The sequence below is a fragment of the Octopus sinensis genome, linkage group LG5, assembly GCF_006345805.1.
Source record: "Octopus sinensis linkage group LG5, ASM634580v1, whole genome shotgun sequence".
Classification (NCBI taxonomy): Eukaryota; Metazoa; Mollusca; class Cephalopoda; order Octopoda; family Octopodidae; genus Octopus; species Octopus sinensis.
Window position 1 is genome coordinate 33,533,473 of NC_043001.1, and position 10,298 is coordinate 33,543,770.

The window sequence follows — 10,298 nt, forward strand, 5'->3', positions numbered from 1 at the left end:
AATACAATAAATAGTTACTGAATCATTTATGGCTACAAGAATGACCTTATCGTCATTACTAAACTGTGTTAATAAACAAAAGTGAAATTATATATTTATTTATTTATTTTGTAATTTATTAACATCTGTACATGTGTTTATAATTTCCTCATATCATAGGCCACGTGGTTTAGAAGTTTCTTTTTTAACCATCTGGTTCAGTCTAACCTACACAGCACCAGGACAGGTGTCTTTTAGTTTAAGCCTATGCAAACCAAAGCCTTGTGAGTGAATTTGGTAAACAGAAACTGAAAAAAGGCAGCAAGCTGGCAGAAACGTTGGCACACCGGGCAAAATGCTTAGCAGTATTTCGTCTGATGCTATGTTCCAAGTTCAAACTCCGCTGCGGTCGACTTTGCCTTTCATCCTTTCGGGGTTGATTAAATAAATACCAGTTACACACTGGGGTTGATATAACCAACTTAATCCATTTGTCTGTCCTTGTTTGTCCCCTCTGTGTAGCCCCTTGTGGGCAATAAAGAAATAGGTATTTCGCAACGTGGGCAGTAAACAAATAAGAAACTGAAAGAAGGCCATCATTTACATACATACATACATACATACATACATACAAAGGGGAGTCTTTAAGTTTTTATAGCTAGTCTTTGACTTTTTCTAGCTAGAAGGGTTTTACAACCCAATATTTGCATGCTATTATTAGTAGCTTTGTGTGCTTCAAGATCCTCTATTCCAAAAAGAATTATATATATATATATATTCATAATAATAAGAGGGAATATTATTCCAAACTTACAGGGAAAAATTCAATTTAGAAATACTAAATCAAATTTCACAAAATATAATATATATATATAAATTAGAAAAAACCCCACCTTTTATCAATTCAATAATGAAAAATTAAATTATATGTTTTATCTTATATTTAATCATTCTATAATATGTAATTTTTCTAAATGGTATAATTTAATTTTTCATTATTGAATTGATAAAAGGTGGTTTTTTTCTAATTTATATATATATATATATATATATATATATATGTAATGTGGTCTCAAACCCACTCACCTGAAGACGTGCATTTGCAAAGCTTATTGTTGGATAATATCACTGTAATTATGTGTGCATGGCTTAGTGCTAAGAGTGTCAGGTTCACAATCATGAGGTAGTGAGTTCGATTCTTTATTTCACGTTGCTCCAGATCACTCAGCTGTTGAAGTGAGTTGCGATGTCACTGGTGCCAAGCTGTATTGACCTTTACCTTGCTCTTGGATAACATCGGTGGCATGGAGAGGGGACGCTGGTATGCATGGGTGGGTGACTGCTGGTCTTCCATAAAATAAACTTGCCCAGAGTTGTGCCTTAGAGGGTAACTTTATAGGTGCAATCCCATGGTCATTCATAACTGAAGGGTGTCTTTATGTGAAACACCAAGCAATTACCAGCTGATACTAATGCACAGAAGTAATTGTAGTTACTTGGAATAAAGCCTATTCATTCCATCTTGTATTAATTTTGTGTGTGTGTGCGTGCATGTGTGTGTGTGTGTGTACATATGTATGCATTTACATATATATACATATGTATGTATGTATGTGAGGAGTGGGGTTGCGTTTTCTTTTTGTGTATGAATTTGTTTATTACACTTCTCTGGATATTGTGAGTTACAAGCCAAGTTGTGATGTTAACATCTATCCTCTCTTTTACTCTTTTACTTGTTTCAGTTATTTGACTGTGGCCATGCTGGAGCATCGCATTTAGCCGAGCAAATCAACCCCAGGACTTATTCTTTGTAAGCCTTGTACTTATTCTATCGGTCTCTATTGCCGAACCGATAGGTTATGGGGACGTGAACACATCAGCATCAGTTGTCAAGCGATGTTGGAGGGACAAACACAGACACACAGACATATACATATATACGACAGGCTTCTTTCAGTTTCCGTTTACCAAATCCACTCACAAGGCTTTAGTTGGCCCGAGGCTATAGTAGAAGACACTTGCCCAATGTGCCATGCATTGGGACTGAACCTGGAACCATGTGGTTGGTAAGCAAGCTACTTACCACACAGCCACTCCTGTGCTTCAATAAATTTGTTGACTCCTGTCAACAAATTGTTCACTGGCTTTGCATTTTTAAAGTTATGTGAAATAAGAGATTCTTTATTTGAAAAACAGGTAAGATATAATGACAGGGAAAGTGCCTAGCTGTAAAACAATGCCTTGGTAATATAGTCATCTAACCCATGCTAACATAGAAAAAGAAGCAGATGTAAAGACAGGCAAACAAATTTATATAGTAAAAAACAAATAAATGACAGTATCTTTATTTTACAGTTTATTCAAACAAAATCGGTATCTATGATCCTTTTACAGGGTCTCTGGGACTAGAAAAGACAAAGAAACGTGACCCAAATGGTTGTAATAGGGTGGTTTCTGTCAAAGGCACACAAAACCAGTTGTTGGGGCTGAACAAATTATGTCTCCTATGCACTATAAAATGCTACATAATCACCCCAAACACATGCACACATCTAAACTAGAGAAATGAAATCATGTCATGTTGCAGATGCCAGAATAAATTTATTTTCAGAAAATGATCCAAAAACCAAACAAGATAATACACACACTAGGAAAACCATGCCCACCCAATCATACACACATACACACATGCACACACAGACACAGATGCACGCACACAGACAGACAGACAGACACACACACACACATACCTGGAGACCTATACATCACAAGCTCTCCAATGAAATTCCTTTACATATATATATATATATATATAACAAAACTGTCCGACGAACAGAAACATGAAACTCTGAGTAACAGCTTTTGTTATATTTCTGCTGCTTTTAAATAAAGCATACTACTCAACCTCTGGTATTTGAGTACTCTTTTTTCAACCTTGTTTCACATTTATGTGCTTACTCTGGCATATATATATATATATATTAATAAATGAAATAAAACATATGCATATATATAAACATATATGTACGTACCTACCTCTACATGTACATATACACGCATATATGAGTACAGGACACCAAAGGGACGTCGAACACAAAGAGAAACGAAAACATAGACACAAACCAACGAAAACATAGACACAAACCAAAGGAACTGGACATTTTTTAACAACAACAAAAAAATTGGAGTACAGGACAATTAACACAAAGAAAAAACCCCTTCTTAAGTCGCTATGGTTTCATCTACTCTACGTTTCGAAGGATAAAAGCGAGACGTATCTTCAACAAGAAACTTTCCTTCCTGCGAAAAGCAAATCAATTAAAATTCTGAGATCTTTTCGCAGAGGGGTAAAAAATGGTAAAAAAATGGTTAAAAAATGGTAAACAAAACACGACAGTACAAAAATATAAACAGTAAAAGACAGGACAGGGAAAAACAAGATAAGAAGGGCTGTTGACGCCGAATGAAAAAAAGTATTGCAAACGCAGAATTTTTTGTGAATGACAGGGGAGCAGGAAGAATGTCGTCCGTTACCTTGAAAGGCCAGGCCAGAAAGACAGTCAGAGCGGAAGTATCGTCGCGCGTGGACGACGGGAAGGGGGAGGAGGAGCAAGAGGAAGGGAGAGAGAAGGGAATGGCTGCAAGGAAACCATGAAGAATGGTGAGGGGAGAGAGAGAGTGAAGAATGAGAGAGAGAGGAAGAGACAAGTTAAGTAGAGGAAAAAGAAAATCAAAGAATAGGATGGGACAGAAAGGGGAAGAGTGCGCGTCAGAGTTATATCAAGACAAGACCAAAACTTGATATACAGAACAATCTTACTTAAGGGGGTGGGTGCGTTTAGTCATATAATATATTAATAAATGAAATAAAACATATGCCATATATATAAACATATATGTACGTACCTACCTCTACATGTACATATACACGCATATATGAGTACAGGACACCAAAGGGACGTCGAACACAAAGAGAAACGAAAACATAGACACAAACCAAAGGAACTGAACATTTTTTTAACAACAACAAAAAAATGGAGTACAGGACAATTAACACAAAGAAAAAACCCCTTCTTAAGTCGCTATGGTTTCATCTACTCTACGTTTCGAAGGATAAAAGCGAGACGTATCTTCGACATGAAACTTTTCTTCCTGCGAAAAGCAAATCAATTAAAATTCTGAGATCTTTTCGCAGAGGGGTAAAAAATGGTAAAAAAAGCAGGACAGTAACGACAGTACAAAAATATAAACAGTAAAAGACAGGACAGGGAAAAACAAGATAAGAAGGGCTGTTGACGCCGAATGAAAAAAAGTATTGCAAACGCAGAATTTTTTGTGAACGACAGGGGAGCAGGAAGAATGTCGTCCGTTACCTTGAAAGGCCAGGCCAAAAGACAGTCAGATCGGAAGTATCGTCGCGCGTGGACGACGGGAAGCGGGAGGAGAGCAAGAGGAAGGGAGAGAAGAAGGGGAATGGCTGCGAGGAAACCATGAGAATTGTGAGGGGAGAGAGAGTGAAGAATGAGAGAGAGAGGAAGAGACAAGTTAAGTAGAGGAAAAAGAAAATCAAAGAATAGGGATGGGACAGAAAGGGGAAAAGTGCGCGTCAGAGTTAATATCAAGACCAAAACTTGATATACAGAACAATCTTACTTAAGGGGGTGCGTGCGTTTAGTCATATAATATATTAATAAATGAAATAAAACATATGCATATATATAAACATATATGTACATACCTACCTCTACATGTACATATACACGCATATATGAGTACAGGACACCAAAGGGACGTCGAACACAAAGAGAAACGAAAACATAGACACAAACCAAAGGAACTGGACATTTTTTAACAACAACAAAAAAATGGAGTACAGGGCAATTAACACAAAGAAAAAACCCCTTCTTCAGTCGCTATGGTTTCATCTACTCTACGTTTTGAAGGATAAAAGCGAGACGTATCTTCGACATGAAACTTTCCTTCCTGCGAAAAGCAAATCAATTAAAATTCTGAGATCTTTTCGCAGAGGGGTAAAAAATGGTTAAAAAATGGTAAAAAAAACAGGACAGTAACAACAGTACAAAGATATAAACAGTAAAAGACAGGACAGGGAAAAACAAGATAAGAAGGGCTGTTGACGCCGAATGAAAAAAAGTATTGCAAACGCAGAATTTTTTGTGAACGACAGGGGAGCAGGAAGAATGTCGTCTGTTACCTTGAAAGGCCAGGCCAGAAAGACAGTCAGATCGGAAGTATCTTCGCGGGTGGACGACGGGAAGGGGGGATGAGGAGCAAGAGGAAGGGAGAGAAGAAGGGGAATGGCTGCGAGGAAACCATGAAGAATGGTGAGGGGAGAGAGAGAGTGAAGAATGAAGAGAGAGGAAGAGACAAGTTAAGTAGAGGAAAAAGAAAATCAAAGAATAGGGATGGGACAGAAGGGGAAGAGTGCGCGTCAGAGTTAATATCAAGACCAAAACTTGATATACAGAACAATCTTACTTAAGGGGGTGCGTGCGTTTAGTAGTCATATAATATATTAATAAATGAAATAAAACATATGCATATATATAAACATATATGTACGTACCTACCTCTACATGTACATATACACGCATATATGAGTACAGGACACCAAAGGGACGTCGAACACAAAGAGAAAAGAAAACATAGACAAAACCAAAGGAACTGGACATTTTTTAACAACAACAAAACATGGAGTACAGGGCAATTAACACAAAGAAAAAACCCCTTCTTCAGTCGCTATGGTTTCATCTACTCTACGTTTCGAAGGATAAAAGCGAGACGTATCTTCGACAAGAAACTTTCCTTCCTGCGAAAAGCAAATCAATTAAAATTCTGAGATCTTTTCGCAGAGGGGTAAAAAATGGTAAAAAAAACAGGACAGTAACAACAGTACAAAAATATAAACAGTAAAAGACAGGACAGGGAAAACAAGATAAGAGGGCTGTTGACGCCGAATGAAAAAAGTATTGCAAACGCAGAATTTTTTGTGAACGACAGGGGAGCAGGAAGAATGTCGTCCGTTACCTTGAAAGGCCAGGCCAGAAAGACAGTCAGATCGGAAGTATCGTCGCGCGTGGACGACGGGAAGCGGGGAGGAGGAGCAAGAGGAAGGGAGAGAAGAAGGGGAATGGCTGTGAGGAAACCATGAAGAATGGTGAGAGGGAGAGAGAGAGAGTGAAGAATGAGAGAGAGAGGAAGAGACAAGTTAAGTAGAGGAAAAAGAAAATCATGCATATATATATATATATGTATATGTATGTATATGTATATATATATATATATATATATATATATATATATGCATACACATATCTTTATATATAAAACTGAAGTTGTGTGTGTGAGTGTCTGTCTACTCCGATTTAGATTCCTAACTACTCCCACATTTTGCGGTGCAGTTTAACCAAATGTGGCAATCTTATAGTCGTGATTCATATCGAGCCCTTCTGGGTATTAGCGCACGTCTACGATGAGTCTACGATTTAAAAAAAAATTTACCACCATTTTTCCGCATTTTTAATGCATTTTTGCTAGGTTTATATAAGGGAAGTAACTCTCTAAAAATGCTTATATAGTTATTTCCCTTACAAACCCAAGCAACGCCGGGCGATACTGCTAGTATTCATATAATCCCAAATGGCAAAATAACTCTTCAACCACTTCGCTCACACTCACATTCTCCTACCAACGCTGCAACTGAAAAACCTAGAGTTCAAACAATACATGTACTGTAATGAATTATAGAACATTGTTTATTTGCATTTGTATATACATGCATATATATAAACACATAGATACATACATGCATACATACATACATTGTTTGTTCCTTCTCGAGCCATTCCTGGCTCATAGGGCCGGTTTCCCGGTTTCCTTGGCATATAGATTCCCCACCTGGATGGGACGCCGTCTATCATAGGTAAGCTGCAAGATGCAGGAGGAAAGAGTGAGAGAAAGTTGTGGCAAAAGAGTCAGCAGAAGTTTGCCATTACCTTCTGCTGGAGCCACATGGAGCTTAGGTGTTTCACTCATAAACACACACATCGCTCAGTCTAAGATTCGAACCTGCGATCCCTCGACCACGAGTCTGCTGCTCTAACCATTAGGCCATGTGCCTCCACACATACATACAAGCATACATACAATTCCAAAGGAAAGGCAAAATAGCTTACACGACATCAATATCTTCAATGCATTGATGCATAACTGAAAAAGAAATTAATTTTAACCAGGAATTGAACCAAACTCTGAGACTTTAGAGCAGTTTTGCTGTTAAATCAATAAATAATCAGTCTTTGATGCAAGAAGCAAATAAAGAAGTGCAAATCATGGCGCATTTGCATGTTATAAAATTACTGTAGAATGCGCCAAGAATTGCTTCCTTTATTTGCAATATTTCTGATTTGTTTTTAAGAGAGACACAAAACCAATATTTGCAAATCATCATCATCATCATCATCATCGTTTAAAGTCCACTTTCCATGCTAGCATGGGTTGGATTGATTTTGGTCATACATCAGTTTGCTTCATACCAGATTGACCTAGGGTTAAACGACTCTTAACGGAATACAGTTCTGAGTTTAAACCCTGAACGTAGAAGTACAATACTCACTGCTGTAAAGAATATTTTGTGTGATTTTCTTCAGTTGCTGCCAATCCAATGCTCTTGAAAAGAGAAAAGAAAATTCTTGCGTATTTCATGGTTGAATAGCTAGGATTTTATGACTGGATTCATTTCTATTATAAACCTCTTGAAGAATAGACTAGGTATCATTCTCAGCATCCTCTTTCTCCTCTACTTCATCATCATTATCACCATCATTTTTGTCGTCATCCTTATCATTGTTGTTGCCATTACCATCATCATCATTGCTATCCTCCTCCTCCTCATCATCATCATCGTCATCATCCTCATCATCATTATCATCATCATCACCATCATCATCATCATCATCATCATCATCATTGTCATCATCACCATCATCATTATTATCACCATCTTCATCACCATCCTCATCATCAACATTATTGTCATCTCCATCATCATCATCCTCCTCCTCCTCCTCATCATCATCATCATTGTCATCATCACCATCATCATTATTATCACCGTCTTCATCACCATCCTCATCATCAACATTATTGTCCTCTCCATCATCATCCTCATCATCCACATCATCGTCGTCGTCGTCGTCATCATCATCCTCATCATCATCATCGTTGTCGTCGTTGTCGTCATCATCATCATCATCATCATTATCATCATCCTCATCACCATCATCATTGTCATCATCATCATTATTATCACCATCTTCATCACCATCCTCATCATCAACATCATTGTCGTCTCCATCATCATCCTCATCATCATTGCCATCATCATCATCATCATCATCATCATCATCATCATCATCATCACCATCATCACCATCATCGTCATCCATCAGTCGCAGTGCTAATCATATCAAGTGATTTGGATCGCATTTCAGAATTTAACATACTGCTAAATGCGTTCCAAATCACTTGTCATCAAAAGCAACAAATCAGAAAATTTGAGGAGTTCAATCTAACTGAAAAAGATAAATTAGTTTTTGTTTCCTGGTGGAAGCTGGTGGGGGTGGGGAGATGAATTTTTTTATCATTATCATTATTTTACATTCTGAGTTCAAATTCCACCAGAGCCAACTCTGCCTTTCATCATTCCTTATTTAATAGAATAAGTACCAGTTATATGTTGGGGTTGATATAATCGACTTATCCCTTCCCTTAAAATTACTGACCTAATGCCAAAATTGTTGTTGTTATTGTTGTTGTTGTTGTTGATATTATTTATAATTATTATAACTATTACATGTTATGTTAATTAGCAGGAATGTTGTCTTGAGGTATGGTGACAACAAGTCTCCTCAAATCTCAAGAATTTATTTCGGATTCTTACAGAATACAGGATTATGTTTTGTCTTATTTCTTTACTGCCCATAAGGGGCTATGTACAGAGGGGACAAATCAGGACAGACAAACAGATTAAGTCGATTATATCGACCCCAGTGTGTAACTGGTACTTATTTAATCGACCCCAAAAGGATGAAAGATAAAGTCGACCTCAGCAAAATTTGAACTGGGAACATAAAGACAGACAAAATACTGCAAAGCATTTCGCCTGGCATGCTAATGTTTCTGCCAGCTTGCCGCCCTTTCTGCCAGGATTATGTATTTCTGTTGGTTAACAATGTGAGTCTAAATTCAAGTCTCTTTCAGTCTTTTCAATTGCATTTTGGGTGCTTTACCAAGTACACTACTTACCACGAGAATAGTCTTCCATGATCTCTTCATCCCTCTGGGTAAGTTCTGATATTCCTCAGTTTTCTTCCATTTCTTTGGTATCCAATTTGTTATATTATATTACTAAGTGCATGACCAAATATCGTGTTTCTTTTATCCTCTTTAATCAATCTGATCTTCTTGTTGCAATAGTATGATCAGTATTTATGGAAGAGTCCTAATATATCTTGAAATTCTAATGGTATCATCATCATCATCATCATCATCATCATCATCATCATCATTATTATTATCATTATTATTATTATAATTATTATTACTATTATTATTACTATTATTATTACTATTATTATTATTATCATTATCATCATTATTATTATTACTATTATTATTATTACTATTATTATTATTACTATTATTACTACTACTACTACTACTACTACTACTACTACTACTACTACTACTACTACTACTACTATTATTATTATTATTATTATTATCCTTATTTTCATTAGCATCTTCTTTCAATTCTGTTTCCATTTCTTGCTGTATACATTGGTAGGCCATAAAAAAAAAACTCACCAGATTGTTCATTTACAGAGTCATGTGATAGAGAAAAGGAGGAAGACAGAGAGAAAAAAGGAAAAAAATGGAAAATAGAAAAGTAAACAAATAAAATAGGAGAGGGAAGAAGGAAAGAAAATTCACAACAACAATGTTCTTCTCAATATGTGTGACATACCAGTTAAGACAATCTTTTGCACTTCCTGTATGGATGGTAAGCCAGGGATCATTCTTAAATAATTTTCAATTCCTGTTTTGATCATTCCAAGTGCTCCTACAATTATTGTTATTGTAACCGTCTTGAGATGCCACATCTTTTTGATTTCAATCAGCAAATCTTTATATTTTCTGAGTTTATCAAATTCTTTTGCCTGGATATTATGGTCACAGGGTATGCTCATGTCAATCAATAAACAGACTTTATTGTCTTGGTCTTTCACAACAATATC

At 36.6% G+C, this 10,298-nt stretch overlaps 1 long non-coding RNA gene across 1 annotated transcript in view; it reads left to right on the forward strand.

Moving 5' to 3' along the window:
* The first annotated feature begins 1,238 nt into the window (after nucleotides 1–1,238).
* The window catches only part of LOC118763618, a 13,929-nt gene continuing 4,869 nt past the window's right edge, over nucleotides 1,239–10,298 (forward strand). The window contains exons 1-2 of the long non-coding RNA XR_004999379.1: nucleotides 1,239–1,419; nucleotides 2,839–2,843. This is a non-coding gene — a long non-coding RNA (uncharacterized LOC118763618). The remainder of the gene's footprint in view (nucleotides 1,420–2,838; nucleotides 2,844–10,298) is intronic.